Raw genomic sequence first — 16,318 nt, 5'->3', positions numbered from 1 at the left:
GCTCGAGAACGGCCTGGGCCATTTCTCGTCTGGCGATTCCTGCTGGGCTTCCTGTGGCGCCGACAAGCGACGCGTGGACGCGGGCGGGAGGACGTCAGGATCGCCTCGTCTGACAGGTAAGTAGCAACCCCCGACCACTGCTATTTCGCTAGTGAGATCTGCCTGTGTGGCAGCTCACTAGCGACCACTTAGCAATGCACCAGCGATCCATATCGTTGTCGGGATCGCTGGTGCATCGCTACGTGTAAAGGTACCCTTAGTCCCACTTTGGGACATGAATAATTTTTATTTTGATCACTGGTCTTATACAGTGCAGTACTAGTGTACTGCAGTGCATGAGAGCAGTCCATGTCACACTGACACCGCCTGTGAGACCCAGCTTATAACTGGATCTCATAGGCCACTGTAGCCTAGGGTCATCACATAACTTCAGGGCACCATGGTAACCATCAGGCCCCACGATTCTCATTGTAGGGGTCCGATGGTTACTAAGCGGGTCTTGTGACCCCTTTGTAAGCGCTTAAATACCGCTGTCATGATTGATGGCAGTATTTAAGGGGTTAATTGGCCCCGATCAGCTTCAAAACCAGCTGGGGACAATACAGCAGGGTGTCAGCTGTGGCACTTTCTGGAATTTGTTAGAAACTGAAGCTTTCATTACAGCAATTCCTGTGTTTTTGAAGTCATTGCCGATCCAAAAAATGGTTGATTTAGGGACACTCTTAAAAGTAGCAGTGCCTTTGCCTCTAAAACCCTATTGATGTAAAACAATGATGAATGCACATGTTCCTTGGAGGTAACTTTGGTAACAGAAGACAATGATTTCATTCACCTGCCCTTTTTCAAAGCTACCAGTCAGCTCCTATTATTCAGTCAGCATGACAGAGTGATATCAACTGCTTTGGATCACTGAAATTATGTAGGCAATTTTGTGGTAGGGCTGAAATTCAGTAGAAAGAGGATTTTCAGTATTAAGTTAACTTTCAAGGCGCATAATTGCTTTGCAGTTAATTTGATCACTCTTTATAATAATGTAAATTTAATACAAATTGCCTAAAAAAAATGAAGCAGCAAGCTTTGTGAAAACCAAAATTTGTGTTAATCTCAAAACTATTAACCACTACTGTAGTGCAGGCAGTGTATTCTGCTTGCCTACTAAACACCTCCTCTGGCATGATCTAGAAGGCTTTTATATATGGAAGACCATTGTAGCTGTTAAGGGGTTGCTATATATGTGTAGTATAGGGGAATTAGAAACTAGATAAGATAGTCATGGCTAGCTGGTTTTAGCCAGGATAGAAACAGTTAAGTAGCTGTACCAATGGGATGATTGGTGGGAGGAGTTGCCCAGAGGGGAGAGGTTGATTCTAGAAGAGTTAGTCAGAGTGTGGAGAGAGTTGAGACAGAGCAGAACTACACTGTGTGCAGAATTATTAGACAAGTGAGTATTTTCACATCATCAATTTTTTATACATGTTGTCCTACTGCAAGCTGTATAGGCTTGAAAGTCAACTGCCAATTATGTAAGTCAGATGATTTGCATCTCTGTAATGAGGAGGGGTGTGGTCTAATGACATCAACACCCTATATAAGGTGTACTTAATTATTAGGCAACTTCCTTTCCTTTGGCAAAATGGGTCAGAAGAAAGATTTGACGGACTCTGAAAAGTCAAAAATTGTGAGATGTCTTGCAGAGGGATGCAGCAGTCTTGGAATTGCCAAACTTTTGAAGTGTGATCACCGAACAATCAAGCGTTTCATGGCAAATAGCCAACAGGGTCGCAAGAAGCGTGTTGATAAAAAAAGGCGCAAAATAATGGCCCATGAATTGAGGAAAATCAAGCATCAAGCTGCCAAAATGCCATTTGACACCAGTTTTGCCATATTTCAGAGCTGCAACGTTACTGAAGTATCAAAAAGCACATGGTGTGCCATACTCGGGGACATGGCCAAGGTAAGGAAGGCTGAAAAATGACCACCTTTGAACAAGAAACATAAGATAAAACTTCAAGACTGGGCCAAGAAATATCTTAAGACTGATTTTTCTAAGGTTTTATGGACTGATGAAATGAGAGTGACTCTTGATGGGCCAGATAGATGGGCCCGAGCTGGATCAGTAAAGGGCAGAGATCTCCACTCCAACTCAGATGCCAGCAAGGTTGAGGTGGGGTACTAGTATGGGCTGGTATCATCAAAGATGAACTTGTGGGACCTTTTTGGGTTGAGGATGGAGTGAAGCTCAACTCCCAGACCTACTGCCAGTTTCTGAAAGACACCTTCTTCAAGCAGTGGTACAGGAAGAAGTCGGTATCGTTCAAGAAAAACATGATTTTCATGCAGGACAATGCTCTATCACATGCATCCAAATACTGCACAGCGTGGCTGCCCAGTAAAGGTCTAAAAGAAGAAAAAATAATGACATGGCCCCCTTGTTCACCTGATCTGAACCCCATAGAGAACCTGTGGTTCCTAATAAAATGTGAGATCTACAACGAGCGAAAACAGTACACCTCTCGGAACATTGTCTGGGAGGCTGTGGTGGCTGCTGCACGCAATGTTGATCGTAAATAGATCAAGCAACTGACATAATCTATGGATGGAAGGCTTTTGAGTGTCATCGTAAAGAAAGGTGGCTATATTGGTCACTGATTTTTTTGTTTGTGAATGTCAGAAATGCTTATTTCTAAATTTTGTGTTGTTATATTGGTTTACCTGGTGAAAATAAACAAGTGTGATGGGTATATATTTGGTTTTTATTAAATGGAATCTGTCACCCTTTTTTTGGCCTTTCAGCTGCCGGCATAGACATCGGGGACTTATCTACAGCATTCTGTAATGCTGTAGATAAGCCCCCGATGTAACCTGAAAGAGAAGAAAAACATGTTATATTATACTCACGGAGGTGGGCGGTCCGGTCCGATGGGTGTCACCATCCTGTCCGGCGCCTCCCTTCTTCATGCGATGACGTCCTCTTCTCCCGTCGTGTAATGGCTCCGGCGCAAGCGCACTGCTCTGCCCTGTTGAGGGCAGAGCAGAGTCCTGCAGTGCGCAGGAGTCGGGAGAGGTCTGGCGCCTGCGCACTGCAGAATTCTCTGCCCTCAACAGGGCAGAGCAATGCGCCTTCGCCGGAGCCATTTCAGGATGGGAGAAGAGGATGTCATCGCATGAAGAAGGGAGGCATCAGACCGGATCGCAACATCCATCAGACCGGACCGCCCACCTCTGTGAGTATAATATAACATGTTTTTCTTCTCTTTCAGGTTACATCTGGGGCTTATCTACAGCATTACAGAATGCTGTAGATAAGCCCCCGATGTCTATGCTGGCAGCTAATAGGGCAAAAAAGGGTGACAGATTCCCTTTAAGTTGCCTAATAATTCTGCACAGTAATAGTTACCTTAAGAAACAGATATCCTCTTAAGATAGCCAAATCTAAAAAAAAACCCACTCCAACTTCAAAAAATATTAAGCTTTGATATTTATGAGTCTTGTGGGTTGATTGAGAACATAGTTGTTGTTCAATAATAAAAAGAATCCTCTCAAATACATTGGGCCTAATAATTCTGCATGCAGTGTAGAGTGGAGTGGCAGCAGTAGCTTTGGAACAAGCAGGACGAGACAGTCGGTGTTCTGATCTGGAAAGAGGAAAGTTGAAAGCTGAACTTCTGGGGAGCACTCTCGGGGAGAGGCCAGGAAGCGAACCTCGGGGCAGCGTCTGGGGACACCGTCTGGAATTGACTGGGACCTACAGTCCAGTTGGGACTGCGAGCGGCAGTCTGGTACCTTGCCAGGATGGGCAATATAGACGGGGAGCGTCCAGTGACGGCCAACGGGAGGATTCTGCGGGCCTTGGGTTCAGAGAAGGTGCAGGACTGGAAGTGTCAGGATCAGATCAGGAATTGTGTAGAAGATGGAATGATAACGCTTTATGGAAATGGATGGACTGTAACTGTGCTGCAAGAACTTGTTCCAAATAAAAACTCTCTTTCAAAGATCAAGGAGTCAGAGGACATTTGTGTGAGTTCACATTCCACAGGGACACTGTATCCTGTTCAGGCTCCGGTCCCGCAGGTGGGTGAAGGATCAAACACAGACCAGCCTAACATTAGTAAACACTCCACAATTGTAGTTTTGAGGTGTCCAGGTGCTGAAGAATTAAAGCCTCTCATCACAGCTGGCACCCGGACCCCCGGTTATATAGCAAGGATAACAACTGGGGAGGCAGGGGTCAAGCAGATCCACCACTGTTACCTCTTTGTCACAGATGACACTGGAGAGGTACTGGAGAGGTCCTGCAGATGTCAGCGCTGCCACCAATTGTAAGGGATAACAGCCGGAGGGGGTCATGCAGATCTCACCACTGTTACCACTGTGCCACAGATGACATCGGAGAGATTACACAGATCCCACCTCTGTCATCAGTTTGTCGGTGGAACGCAACTCGGCTGACTTCAATCATCAGATTAATTATGCAATTGGCTAACAAATGATGGATGAGGCCACTGCTGCTTCCACTATTAGGTCAGTAATTGGGGAATTCGCAGTGCGTGTATGGTTATATATGTATACCCCAGTACGGTCACTGTCTGTTCCACAATAACACAAAAAGAGAATCAATATTAACTGTCACCACAAATCGTTCATACAGGCCGATTGGACATCCATTGCAAGTAGTGTATGGCTTCGGGGGGTTGTGTACAGAGCAAGATTAACAGGGCTATTACAGTTTATATATTTAATCCAGAAAGGAAGATTGTATTTATATAAAAATGTACACAATGATACAAAATGGGAAAAAAAGCAATACAATATATACAATTACATACTGTAAAAGTAAAATGAATAACAAAAGAAAATTACTAAACCTGATTTCACAGAAATGGATCAGAGCTCAGTGAAGGGATGCACTCCGATTGAGAAAATGGACCACTCGCACAGTGAATTATGACTTCCAGAATGAGCAATGACCCAAACCCAAATTGTGCTTCTTAATAGCTCAAATCCACAAGAGAGATACCGCACCAATCAGCTACACAAATGTGCACAATAACTCCTTGTAACACTTCATATAGTTCATTGGAATATGGTGGTATTCAACTTCTATAGCGAAATAAAGTGCCAGAAAACGCAAGGAAAAAGTGGCACTCGCCATTCTATAAAATAGTTCTAATAATTTTTGATAGTCATCACCTTGCAGTGGGTAATTGGTAATTCATAGGAATGAAAGAAAAAATTATTCAGTAACAGCGGAATAAAATATGATCAAAACAGGTCTTTTATAATGCCTGCTGCAGTTTGAACTGTCAATACAGACCTGCATATTATGTAACTAATATAACTACTATAGTAAAAGTTATGTTTTCTTAATGTCTTTCTCTCTCATTCCACGAAGAGGTTTAAGGCAATGTCTTGATGAAGTGTGCGTTGGAGTAAGAAGCACCTACTTCATTAAAGGGAATCTGTCACCTCATTTTTGGCCTATGAGATGCGTCCACCACTATCAGGGGCTTATCTACAGCATTCTGTAATGCTGTAGATAAGCCCCCAATGTAACCTGAAGGATAAGAAAAACGAGTTAGATTATACTCACCCTGGGGTCCGGTCCGGTCCGATAGGTGTCGCGCTCCGGTGCGGCGCCTCCCATCTTCTAGCGATGACGTCCTCCTCCTGCCACGGCTCCTGTGCAGGCTTACTTTATCTGCCCTGTTGAAGGCAGAGTAAAATACTGCAGTGCGCAGGCGCCGGACCTCTCTGACCTTTCCCGGCACCTGCGCACTGCAGTACTCTGCCCTCAACAGGGCAGATAAAGTACGCCTGCACAGGAGCCGCGGCAGAAGTAAGGAGGAGGACGTCATCGCTAAAAGATGTGAGGTGCCGGACCGGACTGGACCCCGGGGTGAGTATAACCTAACTCGTTTTTTTCATCTTTCAGGTTACATCGGGGGCTTATCTACAGCATATTGAGAGGTTGATTCTAGAAGAGTTAGTCAGAGTGTGGAGAGAGTTGAGACAGAGCAGAACTACACTGTGTGCAGAATTATTAGACAAGTGAGTATTTTCACATCATCCTTTTTATACATGTTGTCCTACTGCAAGCTGTATAGGCTTGAAAGTCAACTGCCAATTATGTAAGTCAGATGATTTGCATCTCTGTAATGAGGAGGGGTGTGGTCTAATGACATCAACGCCCTATATAAGGTGTACTTAATTATTAGGCAACTTCCTTTCCTTTGGCAAAATGGGTCAGAAGAAAGATTTGACGGACTCTGAAAAGTCAAAAATTGTGAGATGTCTTGCAGAGGGATGCAGCAGTCTTGGAATTGCCAAACTTTTGAAGTGTGATCACCGAACAATCAAGCGTTTCATGGCAAATAGCCAACAGGGTCGCAAGAAGCGTGTTGATAAAAAAAGCGCAAAATAACGGCCCATGAATTGAGGAAAATCAAGCATCAAGCTGCCAAAATGCCATTTGACACCAGTTTTGCCATATTTCAGAGCTGCAACGTTACTGAAGTATCAAAAAGCACATGGTGTGCCATACTCGGGGACATGACCAAGGTAAGGAAGGCTGAAAAATGACCACCTTTGAACAAGAAACATAAGATAAAACTTCAAGACTGGGCCAAGAAATATCTTAAGACTGATTTTTCTAAGGTTTTATGGACTGATGAAATGAGAGTGACTCTTGATGGGCCAGATAGATGGGCCCGAGCTGGATCAGTAAAGGGCAGAGATCTCCACTCCAACTCAGATGCCAGCAAGGTTGAGGTGGGGTACTAGTATGGGCTGGTATCATCAAAGATGAACTTGTGGGACCTTTTTGGGTTGAGGATGGAGTGAAGCTCAACTCCCAGACCTACTGCCAGTTTCTGAAAGACACCTTCTTCAAGCAGTGGTACAGGAAGAAGTCGGTATCGTTCAAGAAAAACATGATTTTCATGCAGGACAATGCTCTATCACATGCATCCAAATACTGCACAGCGTGGCTGCCCAGTAAAGGTCTAAAAGAAGAAAAAATAATGACATGGCCCCCTTGTTCACCTGATCTGAACCCCATAGAGAACCTGTGGTTCCTAATAAAATGTGAGATCTACAACGAGCGAAAACAGTACACCTCTCGGAACATTGTCTGGGAGGCTGTGGTGGCTGCTGCACGCAATGTTGATCGTAAATAGATCAAGCAACTGACATAATCTATGGATGGAAGGCTTTTGAGTGTCATCGTAAAGAAAGGTGGCTATATTGGTCACTGATTTTTTTGTTTGTGAATGTCAGAAATGCTTATTTCTAAATTTTGTGTTGTTATATTGGTTTACCTGGTGAAAATAAACAAGTGTGATGGGTATATATTTGGTTTTTATTAAATGGAATCTGTCACCCTTTTTTTGGCCTTTCAGCTGCCGGCATAGACATCGGGGACTTATCTACAGCATTCTGTAATGCTGTAGATAAGCCCCCGATGTAACCTGAAAGAGAAGAAAAACATGTTATATTATACTCACGGAGGTGGGCGGTCCGGTCCGATGGGTGTCACCATCCTGTCCGGCGCCTCCCTTCTTCATGCGATGACGTCCTCTTCTCCCGTCGTGTAATGGCTCCGGCGCAAGCGCACTGCTCTGCCCTGTTGAGGGCAGAGCAGAGTCCTGCAGTGCGCAGGAGTCGGGAGAGGTCTGGCGCCTGCGCACTGCAGAATTCTCTGCCCTCAACAGGGCAGAGCAATGCGCCTTCGCCGGAGCCATTTCAGGATGGGAGAAGAGGATGTCATCGCATGAAGAAGGGAGGCATCAGACCGGATCGCAACATCCATCAGACCGGACCGCCCACCTCTGTGAGTATAATATAACATGTTTTTCTTCTCTTTCAGGTTACATCTGGGGCTTATCTACAGCATTACAGAATGCTGTAGATAAGCCCCCGATGTCTATGCTGGCAGCTAATAGGGCAAAAAAGGGTGACAGATTCCCTTTAAGTTGCCTAATAATTCTGCACAGTAATAGTTACCTTAAGAAACAGATATCCTCTTAAGATAGCCAAATCTAAAAAAAAACCCACTCCAACTTCAAAAAATATTAAGCTTTGATATTTATGAGTCTTGTGGGTTGATTGAGAACATAGTTGTTGTTCAATAATAAAAAGAATCCTCTCAAATACATTGGGCCTAATAATTCTGCATGCAGTGTAGAGTGGAGTGGCAGCAGTAGCTTTGGAACAAGCAGGACGAGACAGTCGGTGTTCTGATCTGGAAAGAGGAAAGTTGAAAGCTGAACTTCTGGGGAGCACTCTCGGGGAGAGGCCAGGAAGCGAACCTCGGGGCAGCGTCTGGGGACACCGTCTGGAATTGACTGGGACCTACAGTCCAGTTGGGACTGCGAGCGGCAGTCTGGTACCTTGCCAGGATGGGCAATATAGACGGGGAGCGTCCAGTGATGGCCAACGGGAGGATTCTGCGGGCCTTGGGTTCAGAGAAGGTGCAGGACTGGAAGTGTCAGGATCAGATCAGGAATTGTGTAGAAGATGGAATGATAACGCTTTATGGAAATGGATGGACTGTAACTTTGCTGCAAGAACTTGTTCCAAATAAAAACTCTCTTTCAAAGATCAAGGAGTCAGAGGACATTTGTGTGAGTTCACATTCCACAGGGACACTGTATCCTGTTCAGGCTCCGGTCCCGCAGGTGGGTGAAGGATCAAACACAGACCAGCCTAACATTAGTAAACACTCCACAATTGTAGTTTTGAGGTGTCCAGGTGCTGAAGAATTAAAGCCTCTCATCACAGCTGGCACCCGGACCCCCCGTTATATAGCAAGGATAACAGCTGGGGAGGCAGGGGTCAAGCAGATCCACCACTGTTACCTCTTTGTCACAGATGGTACTGGAGAGGTCCTGCAGATGTCAGCGCTGCCACCAATTGTAAGGGATAACAGCCGGAGGGGGTCATGCAGATCTCACCACTGTTACCACTGTGCCACAGATGACATCGGAGAGATTACACAGATCCCACCTCTGTCATCAGTTTGTCGGTGGAACGCAACTCGGCTGACTTCAATCATCAGATTAATTATGCAATTGGCTAACAAATGATGGATGAGGCCACTGCTGCTTCCACTATTAGGTCAGTAATTGGGGAATTCGCAGTGCGTGTATGGTTATATATGTATACCCCAGTACGGTCACTGTCTGTTCCACAATAACACAAAAAGAGAATCAATATTAACTGTCACCACAAATCGTTCATACAGGCCGATTGGACATCCATTGCAAGTAGTGTATGGCTTCGGGGGGGTTGTGTACAGAGCAAGATTAACAGGGCTATTACAGTTTATATATTTAATCCAGAAAGGAAGATTGTATTTATATAAAAATGTACACAATGATACAAAATGGGAAAAAAAGCAATACAATATATACAATTACATAAAAGTAAAATGAATAACAAAAGAAAATTACTAAACCTGATTTCACAGAAATAGATCAGAGCTCAGTGAAGGGATGCACTCCGATTGAGAAAATGGACCACTCGCACAGTGAATTATGACTTCCAGAATGAGCAATGACCCAAACCCAAATTGTGCTTCTTAATAGCTCAAATCCACAAGAGAGATACCGCACCAATCAGCTACACAAATGTGCACAATAACTCCTTGTAACACTTCATATAGTTCATTGGAATATGGTGGTATTCAACTTCTATAGCGAAATAAAGTGCCAGAAAACGCAAGGAAAAAGTGGCACTCGCCATTCTATAAAATAGTTCTAATAATTTTTGATAGTCATCACCTTGCAGTGGGTAATTGGTAATTCATAGGAATGAAAGAAAAAATTATTCAGTAACAGCGGAATAAAATATGAGCAAAACAGGTCTTTTATAATGCCTGCTGCAGTTTGAACTGTCAATACAGACCTGCATATTATGTAAGTAATATAACTACTATAGTAAAAGTTATGTTTTCTTAATGTCTTTCTCTCTCATTCCACGAAGAGGTTTAAGGCAATGTCTTGATGAAGTGTGCGTTGGAGTAAGAAGCACCTACTTCATTATAGGGAATCTGTCACCTCATTTTTGGCCTATGAGATGCGTCCACCACTATCAGGGGCTTATCTACAGCATTCTGTAATGCTGTAGATAAGCCCCCAATGTAACCTGAAGGATAAGAAAAACGAGTTAGATTATACTCACCCTGGGGTCCGGTCCGGTCCGATAGGTGTCGCGCTCCGGTGCGGCGCCTCCCATCTTCTAGCGATGACGTCCTCCTCCTGCCACGGCTCCTGTGCAGGCTTACTTTATCTGCCCTGTTGAAGGCAGAGTAAAATACTGCAGTGCGCAGGCGCCGGACCTCTCTGACCTTTCCCGGCACCTGCGCACTGCAGTACTCTGCCCTCAACAGGGCAGATAAAGTACGCCTGCACAGGAGCCGCGGCAGAAGTAAGGAGGAGGACGTCATCGCTAAAAGATGTGAGGTGCCGGACCGGACTGGACCCCGGGGTGAGTATTACCTAACTCGTTTTTTTCATCTTTCAAGTTACATCGGGGGCTTATCTACAGCATTACAGAATGCTGTATATAAGCCCCTGATGGCAGTGGCCGCATCTCATAGGCCAAAAATGAGGTGACAGATTCCCTTTAAGGTGTGTGCACCTCTTAATGAATTTGGAGCATCTTTCAACTGCTGTGCTCCACTGCCAAAAATGTTACTTCAGTCAGGGCCTGGAATACATTTCTACCATATTTTGTGCTTTGTCAGTGGCGTAAGTTATCTTGAATTCGTCAGGCGCACTTGGTTACCCCCAAGTTACTTTTCTAAACGTTTTCAGTGCTGACCAGGAATAGCGTAAAAATAACAAGAAACTTCCAGTTGTATAAAAATTTTGCAACGTTTCAATGTATTTTACACCAGAATTCGGTGAAAAACACTAGAATGAACCAGGCTTTAAATGTTATATTTTTTTTTCCATTAATAACATTCATATTGCTTGAAATGTTTTACTATGAGCTGCTAAATCACATTCACTCTCATTAATAATTGCTGCATTCACATACGTTCAGCAATCTTTTCTCCAATATCTTCTTTACTAAAATGGAAAAAACGTGTTACAAAAGTAATTAGCTACCTATACAACTCGGAACACTTCATGAGTGCGCAATGCGCATGCACAGAAATTAAAGGGTTGCCATCCGGCTTCAATATAGATCAAGCCACTCAGAAATTGTTGTGGTTGACTATACTTATGACTAGTGCCAATTCCTGAGCCAAACATTTTGTCTGAGCAAACCACAAAGTCTCGTTGGAAATGTAACAGCCTGTAGGTTTTTGATAAAGCACAGTTCTCAATCCATCGTGGATAACAAAAACACATGTAGTTCATAGTACTTCCGTGAACTAGAACACATTTAAATGCATGGTCACAATTCGAGGCTTCTTGCTGAAAAACACCATTTCATTTTGTTCAATAACTTTAGGAACAAATTACACCCTTTGCAAATACACATATATTGCAGCTAAATATGACCAGGTCTAGAAACCTTTTTATAAAGGAACATAAATATATGGTTGGTGTTCTTATAGTGGAGATTTGTTAAAGGTTAGTACATTTGTTTTGCACCTATAGTTATACATAAACGTGTGATTATATACCACAATTCTCAATTTTGATTTACCAATATGTCTTTCCTTCTCTTATCCCTTATCCCTCTTTCCTAAACCCTATTAAAAGGTAGTACTAGTACTTATTCTCTTTTCCTTTTCCACAAATACACCTAATTTCCACCCCTCCCCCCTAAAAATGTTATAAAACCAAATAAAGATTGTTTGAAACATTGTGATATTTATTTACATCCATTTCTATGTGGATTTATCAGCAACAATATTTTTTGTTTATTTTTCCATATATTCCATTGAAAATGTATTCATACCCATTTTTTTCATGTTACCACAACAAACTTAAGTGTCCTTATTGGGATTTTTTTTTTAAATATACCAACACAAAGTAGTAGGTATTTTTTGTAAAGGAAATGATACCAGGTTTTCTAATTGATTTAAAAAATATAAATCTGAAAATTGTGATATGCATTTGTATTCAGTCCTCTGTAGACTACTAACCCTAAATAAAATCCCAAGTGACCAATTGCCTTCAAAAGTCACATAATTAGTAAATTGAATCCAACTGTGTAATTTATTCTCACTACAACTGTTTTGTGAATTCTTCAGAGGTTTGTTTGAGCGCAGTAGGAATCAAACAGCATAATGGTAACCAAAGAACACACCAGACAAGTCAGGTATAAAGTTGTAAAGAAGAGTAAGGCAGGGTTTAGTTAAAAAAAAAGCTCTTTATATCTCACGGAGCACAGTTCAAGCCATCATCCAAAAATGGAAGGAGTATGGCACAGCTGCAAATGTACCAATAGATTGCCGTGCACCTAAACTGACATCCCAAGCAAAGAGAGCACTAATTAGAGAAGCAGCCAAGAGGCCCATGGTCACCCTGGAGGAGATGCAGAAATCCACAGCTCTGGTCAGAGAATCTGTTCATTGGATTACTATTAGTTGACAAGAAAAAAACCATTTTTTAAAGCAAGTCATAAGAAGTCTTGTTTGCAGTTTGCTAAAAGCCATATAGGAGATACAGCTAGCATGTGGAAGAAGGTTCTCTGGTCAGATGAGACCACATAGAACTTTTTGGGGCTAAATGCAAAATGCTGAAAACTCCATCCCCACTGTCAAACATGGTGGCAGCATCATACTGTGGGAATATTTTTCTTCTGTAGGGGCAGGGAAACTGGTCGAAAGGAAGATGGATGGAGCGAAATACAAGGGAATCCTGGAGAAAAACCTGTTAAAGGCAGCAAAAGACTTGAGGTTAGACAGTGACACCGACCCTAAACATATTGTCAAGTGTATAATGTAATAGTTTAACTCAAAGCAAATTCATGTGTTTGAATTGCCCACTGAAAGTCCAGACCTAATTTTGATTTAGAATCTGTGGTAAAACTTGAAAATTGCTGTTCACAGATGCTCTCCAGCCAATCTCACTGAGCTAGAGCTAGTTTGCAAAGACGAATGGGCTTAGCTGGTAGAGACAGTAATTGCAATTTATCCATTATAAATTTTAATGCTAATGGGAGCATCATATTTTGAGACTCACTCGCCATTCTCTTGGAATATTCTAGAATTCAGATTCAGCATCAGATTTTTATTTTTAGCTTGCAGATATTTTTACACATATATTTGTTTACAATATATAGGGATATTTTGTCATCTCCATAGCAAGTATACTATTATACCATGTTTGTCGAAAAGGTTCGCCTTTCTCACAGGAATGATCATTCTTCAATCTTACACAAAGCACCAGCAATTTGCATGAACAATTAAATAAATTATTGTGATCTGTTACATGATGTACTGCAATCCCTCTTAAGATAAAATCTCATTTGGAATCTGAGACTTTCCTAAAACCTTCAATTTATCCAAAGTCCGTCACAAAATGTAACATTTGTCATCTGTACCACACATAACATGTAAAATGAGTGCTTCAGCCATAAAAAGTCATTTGCAGCATGTAATCACTTTTGTCAAACTTGCCTACTCTACTGGGCCTCCCCAACAACTAAGGCATGTCTTACCAGTGAGAACCACCTCACAGGTTGAGAAACCGGTTTAGGGGAGGGGTTGGCAACCACAGAGAGGTGGATATTTGCGTTTGTATCTTGGGAGTAGAACTACTTGGTACAGAGTTTTGACATTACCTTGGGGGTAAGTGTGTGTAAATTATCAGAACTGTTTGGGTCAGATTATCATGAAGACTCCTAGTAAACACTTATTCTCTGTAGGTATTGCCCTCAATCAGTAATAGTACCCACAAAATAATTGGACCAGTCTTACCATTCAGCATTCATTGAATGGAAATAGGGACACATTGGGTGGTTGCCAAAGTAAAATTTTTATGACATGCTCAATTTCCCTCCAAAGTTTATCTAACTACCTCCGTCTTTCTCCAGTAGGCCACCAGCAAACATCTAAAGTATATAGAGCACCACACTCTAATCTGTCAATTTTGGGTGGACAGACTTTAAATGAGAACTTTCAAGGAGGGTAAGAGCAGTTTGCCAGGATTGTGTGATTTGAAAACATACATGTTCATGCTGGTAGCACAGTTACAAGTTCAACAGAATTTTAGTATCATGGCAAAAATGGCTCCCAGCTCTGCCATAGTTGCCAACTTCACCCAACTCTTGAGGATGCAAATACAGCTGAAAGTAGTTTTTGGTTCATGATTTACTTGGAAATATATATAATTTTCCTTTTACTATGGTCCTGTACTGTTGTCATTCCTGATCTGTAGGATCCCAAACAGCAGAATTTGACTGATATCAGACACTCTTCTTAATATGCTCCTGCCCTGTTATGAGCTTTGTATTATAGAATATGTGGCTGTCTAAGCTGTGAAATGTATGGCAAGAATAGGGAAAGTTACCATATCCAGGTCAGTGAAGAAAGGGAAGTTTGCTTTTCCCCATCCAAGGAATTTTATTAAAAGGGGTATTTCCATTTCCAAAATCCTGTCTCAATATGTAGTAAGTATAATAATTACAATATTAGGAAATATACTGTAGTTCTTCTTATTTGCTATGTTTATATATCCATGTTCTGGGCATTGCAGTAACCTAGGTATCTATGGTTATTATGACCATTAACAACTAACTGTCATGATATGAGTGGTCATGACCATGGATGTCTAAGCTACTGCAATGCCCTGCACATGGGGTAAGCAACAAAGCCATTCATAAAAACTACACTACATTTCTAATTGGAGATATTGCTAATATAATTATTACACCTACTATTGGGATAATGCCTAGCGTCTTGGAGATGGGAATACCACTTTAACTCTTATTGCATTACCCCTATTTTTAAAAGAATATTTTTTGTGAAGTTCACCTTTAGAGGGCCTCCAAATTTTGCTTGGTATAGAGTATAGCACCAGGCCTTATTACATTCTTTACATTTTACCAATATAGTCATTTTTCTAAAACAGCAGCTTTAGGTCTTATTCAAATGTAGCATGTAGGAAGCAGATCTTACCATACAGCTGAGACAGGAAAGATATATATCTTTGTACCGGGTTAGCTAGTAGATAGAAAAATATTCTGAAATGAGAGTCCTCAGTTGCTGTTACCTTTTAATGGCTAACTGAAAAGATGGTAACACATTGCAAGCTTTTGAGACTAATACAAAATTTGAAGAATCACATATTTTTACACAACACAGCACAGAAATAACGCAATAGATAAGACAAGTGACATGAAGCATAACTATTATTATGAGAGAGTGATAGACAGTTGTGACCATAAATATTGGAAAAGTTCATAGACAAGAAGTGTGAAAGCTTTGTTGTACTCTAGAGTCTGGTTCTGTGTTGTGATGCCCCCACAAGGCCTGAGGAGCAAATTCCTTAATTCATGTAAAAAGACATAAATCCATGCGACACATTCATTCCTGCCTGCATTGATTGTGTCAAAGGTTGTCATAAGTTTATACTCCCAGACTCTTCTGTCTCTCTGACATTTGAAGTTACCGTTTAAGTAATTTCATGTCTATGGTGCTGTGATCAGGGATACAAAAATGTTTGGCCACAGGTAGATGCATTCTTTTTTCTCTTATTTTGTGGCGATGAGAATTCATCCTTGTTCTCAGTTTTTGCCTGGTCTCCCCCACATACAGACTGCCAGTTGGACATTTAGTACAAATAATTAAGTACACCATATTAGATGTGATGCAGCTGAAAGTACCTGGGAACTTGTAGTCCTGATGTGAGTTGGGAATCATTATCTTGTCCGTAGTCATTATAAACGGCCAGGTTTTACATTTTTTATGTCCTCTCCAACAGCTTCAGGAACTTTTCCTTGCAACCAGAAAAAATTTAAAACCTGTCCATTTATAATGACCACGGACAAGATAAAGATCTCCAATTCACATCAGGACTACAAGATCCTGTGTATACCCGAGCACCAGTAGCGTAGCTACCTGGGGGCAGAGGGGGCGATGACCCCGGGCCCCACACTCTGAGGGGCCCACCGGAGCTACACTTCTGTAACTGTATCGGCATGCACAGCGCGCCCATACAGTTACATTCTGCGGCAGAGCAGGGAGAATCGATCTCCCTACTCTGCCGCCCGGCCGCTATGGGCCCCTGAGAGGCGGTGGGGGGCACCGGTGCCAGCAGTGGGCCCCCCACCTCACAACCAGCAATGTCATCCTGGGCTATTCTGTGCGCACAGGACCTGTGATGAGGTCACAGGAGGGGCGGAGTCAGGGGGTCAC

The sequence above is a fragment of the Dendrobates tinctorius genome, unplaced genomic scaffold (assembly GCF_039654945.1).
Source record: "Dendrobates tinctorius isolate UK_male_01 unplaced genomic scaffold, ASM3965494v1 ptg000046l, whole genome shotgun sequence".
Classification (NCBI taxonomy): domain Eukaryota; kingdom Metazoa; phylum Chordata; class Amphibia; order Anura; family Dendrobatidae; genus Dendrobates; species Dendrobates tinctorius.
The sequence above is the reverse complement of the archived record's forward strand: the minus strand, read 5'-3'. Positions refer to the sequence as shown.